At 39.5% G+C, this 14,372-nt stretch overlaps 2 long non-coding RNA genes across 4 annotated transcripts in view; one reads left to right on the top strand and one right to left on the bottom strand.

Annotated features, from left to right (window-relative positions):
• Positions 1–3,323, bottom strand: part of LOC138293521 (uncharacterized) — a 945,691-nt gene extending 942,368 nt beyond the window's left edge. For all 3 annotated transcript variants that reach the window (XR_011203027.1, XR_011203026.1, XR_011203028.1), the window contains exons 1-2: positions 3,084–3,323; positions 1,440–2,381 (exon numbers count right to left, since the gene is read on the bottom strand). This is a non-coding gene — a long non-coding RNA (uncharacterized lncRNA). The remainder of the gene's footprint in view (positions 1–1,439; positions 2,382–3,083) is intronic.
• Positions 3,277–14,372, top strand: part of LOC138293522 (uncharacterized) — a 67,608-nt gene continuing 56,512 nt past the window's right edge. Inside the window, exon 1 of the long non-coding RNA XR_011203029.1 lies at positions 3,277–3,478. This is a non-coding gene — a long non-coding RNA (uncharacterized lncRNA). The remainder of the gene's footprint in view (positions 3,479–14,372) is intronic.

Here is a 14,372-nt window from a genome sequence, read left to right as displayed (position 1 = left end):
GATCTTAAATGAGTCAGTAACTCTCTGAAATCAGGCTTGCTTCGGACCCATGGCCTGTTGATATCATTAGGTACCCTCAGACTGTGACTTCTAATTCCTTTTGCAGCGTTCTGAACTTGTCCCTTAACACAAGATACATTTAAAGATGCAACTGTTTTACTTCTTTTTGAAAACCTAGACCCTGAACCAGAAAGCTCTGCAATTAACAAACAATTTTGTGATTCAGATCCCCTGCAAAGCTCCTCCAATATCCCGCTGCCAGATACCAATCAGCTATTTTGTAAGATAACCAGATTTTGTACACTCTTTAGACTGGCTTCTGCCAATATGTACGTACGCCATAGTAGACGTGGTGCTGTGTGACCTTCACATAGTGCTTGGGGTCAACGCTTTCAACACCTTCAACCTATTGCTTTTATCTCTGGTGTTTGACGCTGTTGACCAAGGATTATTACTGCAGTGGCTTTTCAAAAGTGGTCTGAGGTTTTCTGAAGCAAACCCACTGCTTGCAGGTTGCGTCAAGATTAGCTTTGAAAGTATTATGTATTCATAATAAAAAAAATCCGTGACCAATCCTCTTCCTTCATGCACATGCACCGCAGGCGCTGCCTTCCTAGCAGAGTCCTGCACTCACAAGCAGCAAATTTGCAGATCCTTCCAAAAACTAAAACTTCCTCATGTGTAGCCTCTCCTTATGAAACACTGCCATCAAATTGTTATTACAATGAGTGTTAGAGAAAGTTTGGAAAGGGGCTTTGGTCTTACCCTTCTTAGCAACACAAGACCTTATTGGTGACTGTGCAGTCAACGAAAATGTCCCTAACCATAACAATTACTAGGATTCTATAGCCCAACACCTGAAACAATTATCTTGGGTGATGTCTGAACCATGGTGTGCACAGTATATCCTGGCTATTGCACGGTAGGTACCAAAAGATTGACTGAGTGTACTAGCTTTCAGTGGAATGCTGTTTGTGTATCATGTGCCATCCCTCCGAATGCAGCACCACTAAATATTATACCTGCAAAAGCGAACAGTAGGGGGAAAACATAGGACAATAAAAGCATTCCATTGGTTGATCCCACCATTTCCTACCTGCCCTATTTTGTTTGCCTGTCTAACAAGGCTGTGGAGAAGAAGCAAGCTGGTGGAAAAGGTGCATTGACATGTTCAGATCTGACATTGGTTTCTTCATTGTTTGTTTACTTTGTGGACTTTCTGCCCAGCCATTCCTCTTAGATCTAAAGTTACCCTGTATCTAGGCACTTGCAGTAGTTATTGTTGGCATTAGGTAAATGATAATACCCAACGCTGCATGCATGCAACTCCAAGGCCCACTGAAAGAAAAGTCAATATACTTCATTTTATCCTCTCACATTTGCACAATTGCATGAGCAACTTAACACACATATCAGACAAAACCATCAGATGTACTCACCACAGCCTTGGGTGAGAGCCAGCGCACCCAGTGGGTTCAGCATGGGTCCTGGTCTAGGTGTCTGTTGCATAAGCCACTCCAGCCCAATGCAATCCACATAAATTCCAGACCTGTTCTCACATTAGCCCCATTCAGCCATCTCTGAGGGCCCTTCCAAACTCTTCCTTGGAGGTGACCTTGCTGACATTGAGGATATCCCCTGGGAGAAATCCTGTATCCTCCTTCTGGTTCTTCCTATACTCGTTAGAGCTCAGAATTTCTGGCCATCAGAGCCTGTTGTGATCCTGTAGATATGTGCCAGAGGTTCTTTGCAGGTCCAAAAGAGGCACTCTGAATCCTTACTGACCTTTTCTGAACACCACAACTTAAAGGGTAATATTCTGGAGTCCAGGAAACCAAATCTGCCCTCAAAATGCCACTCTTAAGCGAATGCAGACACTGCAATGTGTAGACACAAATGTCTATTGCATGTAGACCCTTCAGATCCCACAGAGCCCAATTTCAGAAAGATCCACAAAGGGATAATGGAACAATGATCCTGTTACTCGTGTGCAAAGGATGACAATCTGTATTCCATGCTCCACAGGGTCTTCACTGTGTGAGAAGTTGTGCTATCCTCTGTCCCTTCACAAAGTTCTTCGTTCCACCTTTGTCGTACAATGCTACCCCAATCAATGTCTAAGATCAGTTGTCACCTATGGCATGGCACGCCCCGGGCCATGCACCTTCACCTTTGGAAGAAGAGGCAGGTGCATGCGTGGAAAATAAAGCAAAGCATGACAGCAGCATTTCCCAGTGCCACAGCACCCAGCAGCAGGCAGCAGGCACAGGTAGACCTCAGGCAGAGGAAACATCTGCAGTCTGGAAGGCAGGCAATGACTGGGAGGGCTTGGAGTCTAGTTTACTGATAGTAAACACGCCATGTGAATATATTAAGGGCACCTATGATAATGTAGATTAAAGAAACAAAAACAAAGATGGAACCTAGAAATCAGGAAATATTTCACTCAAGCATTTGCCCTTAACGAATATGTATTTCACAAAACAAAAATACAGAGAGACTGAATTCAGCAGAAATAATTTGGCTGCTGAAAGGAACAATCACCATAAAAAATATATATATATATATATATGCATAATATATACATAGACATGTATATATGTTTGTGTATATATAAAGATAGATAGATAGATAGATAGATAGATAGATAGATAGATAGATAGATAGATAGATAATGCAATATGATGTAAATTTGTAGAGTGCCAAAGTGGAGTAAAAATAATGTCAATGAACATGAAATGGGCAGGCAGAAATTAAAAAAAACACCTCATTTACTAATGAGCACGTTGCAATAAAACAGACCTGGCTGAGAAACAAATACAGTATGCCATTTAATTATTTCGTCCTCCGTCCCAAAAAAGAAACCACAGACTACTCCCCACCTTGAAAGAGAATGTGGAATTTGCCTAACTAATGCACCTGCAGCCCTCCCCTCAGCATCACTCCTGGCCGCCGGCTGCCCCCGGTCTGCGGCACGCCAAGACGTCAAAGTTAAATGAGTGCAGCCAGACAGTGCCAGGCACGAGCCCTGTGCAACTTAGACCGGCTGCTGCAACTCCTCGGCATGCATCCCCCAGACTCACCACTCACTGCAGCCAGCCCCGTCCGGGGGGATGCCGAGAGGTGGCGCGGCGTCCTCCCGCCTCTCAGACGCTGAACTTGTCCCAGAGGGGCACATATGCCCACTGGGGACTAGGTGTGGGTCCAGACAGCTCCTGCTCCCCCCAGACCGGTCGCCGGCACTGCTGTCTGCTATTTATAGGATGATGTCAGCAGCAGACACACACACCTCCTCCGCCGGTGCCAGTGATTAAGGGCTCCCTCTCGCACACACTTACACCGCCGCAGCAAGAGTTGGGCAGGGAGGGGCACCGGAGCAAAAAAACTTACAGCAGCGTCTGGGCAGAGATGGGAAGGCGCTGCCTCGCCGCTGGCAGCTTTTAAATGACTACGAATGGTCTCTGTCGATGCCAACCAGGTATGTGCTTGTTCATAGAAGTCAGGTACCAGGTAATGGGGAAATAAAAAGGACCGAGAACTGTCCGTGCATGCTCAGTGCACACAAAATGTGAATAACAGGCGGACAATAAGCCCTAAAAGGCGCCAACAAATATGCAATTTAGGACATTACAAAACAAGAGAGCACGAGCTATCCATCCCTCTTTCAGCCAAGGGTAATGAAACTGATTTGTTCCCAATTATTTAGCATGGTACCTAAAGGAAACGTCTTACAAATAAAGACACAAATACACCACTGCTCCCTACGCTTCGTGCCACGCAGTTACTAGTTATAACGCCACCTGATGCTAATGACTTATCGAAAAAAGCTGCAGAGGGCTGACTCACTAAGGGAAGAGACTTGCTCGGAATTTTGTGACTGTGGCCAAGTTACTGCATCCATGTTGTAAACTGACAAGAGCAGTCATCCTAGAGGTGCCTCGCATTACAGGCTGCCACTCTGAGGTCGCAAACACCACTCTGAGCCCTTTCTCCAATCATGACTCTGCGGCAAGTCTTTTCTGGAGAAGCCCTGGATGAAACCCTTAGGTGACATGTAGAACTTTGTATTCGGAAAGTCAAGGGCTATGTGAGATTCTCAAATTTTATGTGTTTGGGGAGAAAACTTGCTCCTGTATAACAACCAAGTTCTCCAAGCTGGAACCTTATCAAGAGTGGGGGATCGCTCCTTGTTATTGAGCTGGTGCCTGAGAAATCTATTGGAACAAAGTCATTATTTCTGCCAGGGACATAAGCATGATGACTATTCTACTGACAGACCAGCAGCTGCTCAAACAGTAGAAAAACTTGTATTGTGGTGTTTAAAAGATAGAAAAATACTTCCAAAGGGAAAGTGATCAGTAGAATTTTTATAGAGTAACAGAACATGAGCAAAAATTCTGTGAAAATGAGTTCCATCTCTTTTGGAAGAGATGCCACAAAAGGTTGCCTGCGCCCCTCTTCTATCCAATTGATTCATGTCGGACCTAAAAGATCAGCTTACAAAATTAATAGAACTCCTCAAAGATTGACATTGTCCATATCCCAGAATTACGTTACACGAACAACATGATTAGCTTCAGTGACACCCCAATAAGCCTTCAGTGCCTACTGAATACATTATCGGCTTAATGTGGTAATATTTTCCTTTGGATAAACTGTTAAATGAAGATCCTGAAGTTCTCCACGTAAGCTTAAAACTTACTTCTACTTTGAGGGTACTCACCTGGAATTACTTGGAATTCTTAATTAATGATTAGCTTACATGAAAGAAGATGCTTTTCAAAAGTCATTGATCCAAGTCAAGATTTATTATGGGGGCAGGTAGTCGTTTAGAAAATTTACTGACTCATTTGGCTGTTTCTCCCTCAAGGCACTTTTAATGCCATATACCACTGATTTTATTCAGTATTTAGTTTGTGGTGCAAATTTGTGGGAACAGAAGAACATTTACTTGACAGACTTAGTTGAAGGTGTGATCTTTAAAGAAGTTTTTGCCTTGAGATAGTTTTAGTTTAAAGAAGAAGTTTTTCAAACAAGATTGCAACGAGGATCTTATGTTTTTATTCAAAGCTGTGAGTATAAGGTTAACAACAGGATTTTTGTGAATGGATACAGCATCTTATTGGAACAAGTATATATAAGAAAAAAAAGAAAGAGTGAGAAGAGGAAGAGCAAGTATGCTAAATGCAAATAGTATCTGTTTCGAGCACAAAAGAGGAGAATGAAAAAGCAAATGTAGAAATAGAAAATCATTAATAATACATCATCAGCAAAATTATAAATAGATTATAAATAAGGAGTACAGTAATACATTTCATGAAGGTTTAGGGACCTCTTCTAGAGGCTGGTAAGTACTAAAGTTTCAAGCTTAAATATCTTGATAGATGGTAACTGGTGTCCAAATAATGTCTATCTTAATAACAAGTATAATGGGGGTGACATGCTCTCTGCCAAGTCTGTGATTACAACAAATGCTGCACCACCAGGCTGGAAAAGTAAGTTGTGAGGAGTATTCCTAGTTCTTAATGATTTGCTGAAAGGCAACTGCAATTAATGAATCAAGTATAACAATTGCACAAATAATGTTTTGACAAACAACTGAAAGGATTAAAAAAATAGTATTTGAAGATAAATGAAATATTTGTGTGAAATATAGTTTTTTTGGGACCATACATTCAGCCAAAATTGATGTATAGCCGGGCAAGAAAAGGGAATATGATACAAATCTGCAGAGGTAGCATTACATGACCAACAATTAGGTAAGGGTTCTAAATTAATCTTGTGTAGAGTAGCTGGGGTAATCATGAGTCTGTTACAAATAAAAAATAGAGTTTGAGTTTTGCTGGCAGATCGTAATGTTTTGTGTAATTTCTGTCATATTTTATCCCAAAGTGTGGTAGGTCATGCCATTTTTGCCTTGAGATGGTTGATAACAATACTGACCCTAAGGCAGGAGCTATAATTATGCTCTACGAAGACTCACCTATAATACAACATAACGTGTCTACTATGTGATTTAACAAGTGGTGATCGGACATTTGTTGCTTTCCTTGTATGGGAAGAACTAAGAATATACATTCCAAGGATTGCTGAAACCCATAAAAGGGTTGATATCAGAGTGGGAATGTTGGAAATATGACCTATACAAACGGCATTTGAATTTACCCAAAACAAGGCTTATCAATGGTCTTTTGAACCATTCTAAAGAATACTTATTAAGACAGAGAGTTCATAAGTAGATTATTTAGAGACCCTATATTACAAAGATATTACTGTGTATCGATACTGCTCTTGGATCTACAGATTAAAAGAATCTTTATGCTCTTTTGTTTGAATTGACTGAATTTGTTGAATGCATGGGAATCTGGCATGACATACATTAATTCAACATACATGTTAACTGTGCTGTATGAAGCCTAAAACAGCTGATTATATTTCCTTCTGAAGTGCCAAACTTTCTTATGAAACTATTTTCTAATATACAACTATATTTTCTTAATCCTGTGTTATAGCAAAAACTGAAAATGCTTATTTCTCTGAAAGTAATCACATCTTGAGCATAATATGTATGTAAATTAACTGGGCTACATAATTTATAGCTGCTTTGAGTTAATTGAGCATCATGATTAGGTAATCAAGGACTGTCCATAGTATGCTATGAAATCATATAAAGTTGATCTTATTGCAGTGTCTGATTACATTATTGAAACTATTTCAACAAAAACTGATGTATGTGTATTGCAAACCAAATCATTGATTAAACTTGAACATTGAATTTGAATTGCTGGCATAATTAATTCTGCTGTAGTTGTGACTGCATGTTGTGGAAACGCTAGAAGTCTATTGAAAATCCGGTACCGGGAACTCTTCTAGGACATTGACCAGATAGTACACCAAAGAGTGTATTGGATAATGTACTCCATTCAGTTCACAGCAGCAAATGTACACCATCCTTCTCTGTTTATATGTACAGTTGTATATCTGTTAGTTATAAAATCTGACTGGATAATGCAAGATGATCAGGTCATCAAGTGTGAAACAGCAGTGAAGTGATTGAGCAGTCAAGTCTGTCTTGTGGCAGAAGATCAAGAAACATCATCACATAGAGTGGAACAGCACAATGTCACAATAATGTACAATACAGCTCTACTTCCAACACCTCCCCTTGAAGAAGATCTAGACAAGGATGACCAAGATGTAAACTGTATGTATCACGTTAGAGAATGCTACAACTCTTTAACCTATAATGATAGCTATGCACATAGCAACAGTGCAGATAAAGTAGGAGAGGACATAAATATTGCTAACAAGAGACACTACAATATAAGTACAAGTAAACACAGGTGCCAGTACAATAGAACTGCACCACACCTATGAAGAAAAAAAAAAACATATAGTAGCAAGATACTGTCTCAATTCTACAACAACTCATATTACTAACACCATTGCAATGTATGCAATGACCAAACATGTCACGTTGAAGAGTAGAGTGCATATCTTATTCTTGCAAAGTAAAAGACTAATGGCCAACTGTTCAACAAATCTTTCTGTTTGCGACAACAAATCTTTCAGTTTGCATAATCACTGTGTTTGTGACCAGCAGATGGCTTTTTATTTACTGCACTCGTTTTGCAAGTGTGAAGAACCTTTCTGACTTGGTTTTGTGAATCTCAGATAGGAGGGGGCATGAAAGGAGTTTGCCCTCATAAATGCAAGTCTGAAAGCTAGGCGTTAATAGCTGGCGACCCCAATTGTGATCACAGACAATTGGTCAGTTAGTGGTAATTGGTTTGTTAAGGGGTATCCTGTTGGGCGACCTAGGTAGGAAAAGGCAGTGGTCCATGAACCACTGCCTACCACTCCTGATGTGTTCCCAAACAGGACATTCTTTTTTTAAAGGAGCACTGGTCCCTTTTAAGTTCATGTGCTGCTTAAAAAAAATCCACTTGGGAATGTAAACACAGGCATGGTGAGCCTATACTTATAGAGGAAAGTACAAAAATATCAGAAACAAATATCCATGACACTAATAATGTCCAAAAATAAACAAAAATAAAGAGTTTAAAGTAGTAAATGGTAAATATTTTAATATATAAATTTAACAATATAAAATAAAATAAACTACACTAATGTTTATTACTATATATAAATATATAGTTATAGAAACACACAAACAAAGATAAACTTGTTTGTGTTTATATAACAAATATAGATAGATACATATGTAGTGTAACATAATTAATAAAAATATTTATTTTTCATTATATTCATTGCTTAAATATTATAAATTCAGTACACACACACACACATTTATATATATATCTTACAGAGTGGCAGTAGCCACCCTGCAGTTATAGTTAGGGTCACCAGAGATAGGGATCTTTTGGATTTTTGGATTTATGTCCTTTAATAGCTTTGCACCAATTTGACAAATGTATGTGAAACTTTGCAGACCTGCTACCCTGGTTTCTTTGTCAGCAGTCTGAAAGTTTGCAGCGTTTGGTAAAGGGGATGCAAATAAATAAAAGGTGGGGCAAAACAGGCTTGAAACCCAATGCATTTTACATAAAATGTTGTATTTCATGTACTGCGAAAATGGGCAATCAGATTTTGCTGAAATTTGGCAGCATTAGATAACAGGATATGCAGATGATTCTTTTGGGTACTGCACGTAAGCACAGAAAGTATTTCTTAAGTTACAAGGTTTTTCAGCTTAGTTATATCTTGTAGCACAATATTACTTCAAGTAGCAAGAAAGCCCAAAAAGTAAACTGAACTGAATAAGTAAAGTTTCAGATTTACTATATGAGCAACTGAAAAACCCATTTATGGCCACATGCTAGTGATGCCAGCAATGAACCATACAAACTTCTATTTGGAGGGCATGATAATTGACCACTAGGAAAGTAATAATGACTGACACATGCACACCCTCCCTGGTGCGGGCCACAACCAGTGGCCGATGCAAGGGAGGGCTTTTACAATTCAGATTAAAATGTTTTTTATTATCTCTCAGGAGACATGGAAAAGCTTCCGTGTCTCCCCCGTGCCCTCCACCTGATGTCACAGATTGTTTTCCCCACCGGAGCAGGAAGCAGCAGGTAAGGACGCTTTCTGCTCCGGTGGGGAAAACGGGCTCAAAAGGGCCTCTCCACCTTTCAGGAAGGCTTCATTTGAAAGGTGAGGTTCGCTCCTTTCAAATGAGGCCTTCCTGAAATGGTTTCCTGGCCGTGGGTCTCAGCCGTGCTGTGATCCATGGGCAGAATACCCCACTAGATACCAGGAATTACACACAATCGCGCCCTCCAAGAATACAAATATTTTTAAAAATGTAAAAAAAGGAAATTGACTGGGTGGTCGTCCCTTATGAAAATGCCCCTCCTGGGCCATTTTTTAAAACAAATAAGTGCCTTTACCACTGGGGTGGCGCGAAGCCCCCCCGTGGTAAAAATGAAAAAGAATGTTTTGAAAAAGAAAACAATTTACAAGGGGTCGCCAGTGAGCAGGCCTGACCCTCTGTGGGCGCAATATTTTTAATAGATGTATGGTTTCCCTGGGGGCCATGATCGGCCCCCAAGGAAACTTTAAACAGCTATAAATATATATATATATATATGGAGAGAGAGAAATCGCACCCTCATAATGTATCATATATAAATATATATATTTACAGGACTATGTGGTCACTCTTCCTTCCTTTGTGAAAGACACAAAGGAGTTTCTGGGGGAGATTACAGGAATAAATTGGGAGGACGATTGCCTCCTGGCAATCATGGATGTTGAATCTTTGTACACTGTAAATGATCATGAACAAGGGGTAAAGGCATGCTGCCACTTTTTACGAGCCAGACCAGTTAGACTACTTGAGCATACTAACATGATCCTAGACATGATGAGGGTGTGCCTTGAGAACAATATTTTTCTATTCAATGGGCAGTTATAACGACAAATTCTTGGGACAACAATGGGCACCTGTTTCGCTCCCAGCTTCACTAATTTCTTCCTTGGCTGGTGGGAGGAACAGGTGTTCGGTAATGATCAGATGCAGACTTATTGTGACCAAGCAGTTTTATAGCTACGTTACATCGATGATGTGTTTGTTATTTGGAGAGGCTCCACAGAGGAAATACATTTTGTTAGAATTCTAAATAATAATGATAACAACCTTAACATTTCTCTTGTTACTCGTAAGACTAACATTGAGTTCCTGGATGTTATAGTTGAAATTCAGCAAGTTAAATTAGAAACCCGACTGTTTAGGAAACCCACAGCAGGTAATAGTTTACTGCATGCCATGAGTCCCACAAATTTGAAATGGAGTATACCCTATGGTGAATGCCTTAGAGCTAAGAGAAATTGTAGCACTGATAAAGACTACAGGGTCAAAAAACAAGTGATGATACAGAGATTTAGAGAGAGAGGATATCCTAATTGGGTATTGCATGAAGCCTGTAGAAAAGTCAATGGCATATCTAGAGATAAGATTCTGTTTTCCAATACAAGGGTATCTAATGACAATTCAATAGCAAGGTTAGTTCTCACGTGTAACAACAATGCTGAGACAGTGAGGAAGAATATATCCAAACATTGGGACATTTTGAGAAATGACAATGTTGTAGGTACCAAAGTACAAGAGAGACCAAGCATTACTTATCATAAAGTAAGATCATTGAGTGATGCTCTGGTAGATGGCGACATTACCACAAAACGAATTGATGTAGAATTTGGGCTCCAAGGCTTTTTTCCCTGTGGCAGCTGCAAAGCATGTAAATTAAGTCACGTGAATTAAGAGCACAGATTGATTGGTACATATACACGTCCTATTAAGCAATTTCTGACTCGTAGTACACAATATGTAATTTATGTTCTAGAATGCCTGTACCCTTTGAGGTATGTAGGGAGCACAATATGTGCAGTGAAGAAACGTGTTCTAGAACACATGCAAGCAATAGAACATGGTAATCATAAGTACCCAGTAGCGAGGCACTTTGAGAAATGTCACTTCAAAGAACGTACCAAACTATGCTAGTATGGCTTACAACAGGTAAAAATCAGCCCCGGGGGGGAAATCGGGTTGTTCAACTGCGTAAAAGAGAATCAGAATACATTATAGCTCTTCAAACCTTAATGCTGAGTGGACTCAATTTGGATGAAGTACTAAGTGCGCATCTATAGCACTAACACAGTAAGGCTAAAATGTATTGGTTTTGCTTTATTTCTTTGGCAATACTGGTGTTGTGATGTCTACCGTAGAGAAAGGACAAAGAGGTTATTCTTTTGCCTTGTCTAGTCTTTAAGGTAATAGTAATTTATTATATTTAATTTTTCCTTCAAATCACTGTGTCTGTTTAGGTTTTCACTTATAGTAAGGTACACTAGAAAAATAGCTGGATTTAGGAAATACCAACCACATTGGGTATGACTGCCTAATATTATGATGAATTATGTCTTTCAGGGATTAATTCAAACTATGTAAGGACATTTAATTTTATTATATGGACAGTGCATTACGAAAAAGTTTGTGGGGGCCTATATCAATTGGATGTGATTGAAATCAAGTTGCACATGGAAGTTGCATTCTACAATGTTACATTCGACAAAAAAGAATAATTGCACTTTATAGAAATGGCATTGATGAAATAAATTGCATTCTGAGTACGTGACAAAAGTAAGTGCTGTTGCTTAGGATTTTTTCTATTTTTATTGTTTCAATTTTATTTGTCACCTTGTATCCTTTAATTCCTTTGAGATAGATAAATTATAATGTGTATGGGCCTTTACGATACGAATTGATATTAAAGCCCGGGTAGGATTCAGTAGCATCAGAAGATTCAACATACTAAGCATTATTAGCCCTGTATTGCATTAAAATATACATTTGCAGATGGTGCCCGCAAAAGTCCAAGATGTTTAGTTTTTAATTTTTAGTCAGTTTTTACTGTTTATGCACAAGTTGTGGTGTATATGTATGCGCTTTTCACAGCAGGGTGATTGTGTGAGCAAGGCCATCGCTTTGGCCGAAACGCATCATGAAGGAGAATATAGGCCCTCATTATGACTTTGGCGGTCAAAACAGTTGAACGCCGAAGTCACGCCCACCAGGAAACCGCCATATTACGACTCCTTGCAGCTCTCCGCCTTAAATTGGACGGAGAGCCGCCAGCAGCCATACTGGCGGTCGGCAGTCTAGTGGAGGTTGCTCCGCTGGCACCACCACGTCATCACAACACCGCCCACATATTACAACTTTGTAATCGGTGTGGTGGTGTTGTGGTGATGGGGCAGTGCCGGCAGAGCAGGCCCCATGGACCCCGTTCCCTCCCAGATGACCACCAGGTAAGGTGATCAACCGACGGGGGAGGGGGGGCTTAGGGAGTCCGGTAGTGGCGACAGGAATTAGTATTCCTGTCACCAGTATCCCTACCGCCAGGAATATTGTGGCGGGGCTGCCGGTTCACTTCCCTTGTCATAATTTGGCAGTCCTGCACCGCCACACTGTCGGCGTGGCGGGGCAGGACTGCCAGGGTCATAACGACCCCCATAATCTTTTCCTGATAATCCGATCTACACCTGAGTGAGTGCGGTGAATTTTGGACTGTAAATATGTATATATATATATGTATAGGGAGAGAGAGAGCGAGAAAGAGAGAGAGAGAGAGAGAGAGAGAGAGAGAAATCACTTTTGTCATTGCAGGTGTGGTTTCCCTGGGGGCTGCGATCAGCCCCCAGGGAATCCACACACATGTAAAAGTGATCTCTTTACATATACATAAGGAGAGAGAGCGAGAGAAGAGAGAAACACCCTTTCCCTATTTATGTGTATAGGTTTTATATATATGTATATATAAATATATATTCACAAAAAGGACTCGAATTACCGAGGCTCAAAACGTGGCGGTCCGACCATGGCTTCGAGAAATGCCATAAAAATGCAAAGAAAATCTTGTGATGACAAGAAAGGTCAGGACACTTCCAGTATAATTAAAGCTTTTTACTCCTTACAACGAAATTCCTCCCAACGCGTTTCAGCCGTAGCCTTGTTCACAACGGCTGAAACGCGTTGGGAGGAATTTCGTTGTAAGGAGTAAAAAGCTTTAGTTATACTGGAAGTGTCCTGACCTTTCTTGTCATCACAAGATTTTCTTTGCATATAAATATATATATATATATTTTTTTTTCAAACAAAAAGATTCACAGCACAGCCACCAATGCATTTCAACTCATCTAGAGTCTTGTTCACGGTAGTGAGTCCCTTTTCACATTTATACGATTAATCCAAGCTGCCACTAATGAGGCATTCTGGATAATGTAGTACTAAACAAAAATTTGAACAAATATAATTAAAATATATACATATGCCAATGTATGATTTCATTGTGATGCTGAAACTGATGTTTTCATTTGGCTTCAGATGACAAGTTGGTGAAATATATATATATCTTCCTATTCTGCAAGTTATATGAATTCAATGAAAATAAAACCTTTAAACGATTTAAGCTTAGTGCTAGATGACTACACCATATAATCCTATTAAGGGTACAAAAAATACACAGGAGTAACCTTTTTCTATAAATTTGAAGCTTAGTGCTATAAACTTTCTTTTGATATTTTTCTGTTATAAAAACCTTGATGATCTTTGATAACACAATATAGTTATTGAGTCTAAATTATAACATTCTTAACAAATATGTTTAGTTCATTTCAAATAATATTGTTAGCACATTCCTTCATATTTATATTTTTTCATATTTGCCTGCGATCATTTTCTTATCTTTGTTATGAATAATTGCCATCGAAATTAAGAAGTCGTCACCAGTCATTTTATGTTCAAACTTTTTTTAAACTATGCATCAATCAAATGAATGAATAGCTCTTTGTCAGCATTCAGTCCGCCAGATGTCTTCGTACGTAATTGGATAATATATTTTAATCTCCAATTGTCTTAATTTAAGAGTCCTGTCTCCACCTCGTTCTTCTTGTTTCACCATCGCTAGACTACAGAACCTAATGCTTTTCCAGTCATTGTTATGTTCCGTTGCAAGATGTTTAGCAAGTGCATAACTTGGATCTCTATGTTGTATAGCTCTGACATGTTCGAGTATTCTTTTGTTAAGGGGACAAATAGTACTACCGATTACCATAAGCCACATTCACATTCAATCAAGTATACCACCTATTGACTGCTGCAAGTAATTCTTTGTGTAATTTGTATCTCTTTTCCATTACGGTCACTGAAGGTTTTTACATTTTTAGCTATTTGGCAGACTTTGCATTTGTAGAAGCTAAACATTTCCTTGTTTAGCCAAATGGTTTTGCTGGTGTGCTACACAGTGACTTTTCTCAAGCATTTCTTTAAGTGAACTTGATTTTAT

Source organism: Pleurodeles waltl, chromosome 4_2 (genome assembly GCF_031143425.1).
Source record: "Pleurodeles waltl isolate 20211129_DDA chromosome 4_2, aPleWal1.hap1.20221129, whole genome shotgun sequence".
NCBI lineage: Eukaryota > Metazoa > Chordata > Amphibia > Caudata > Salamandridae > Pleurodeles > Pleurodeles waltl.
Note: the sequence above shows the minus strand (reverse complement) of the source record. Positions and strands in the feature narration are given on the sequence as shown.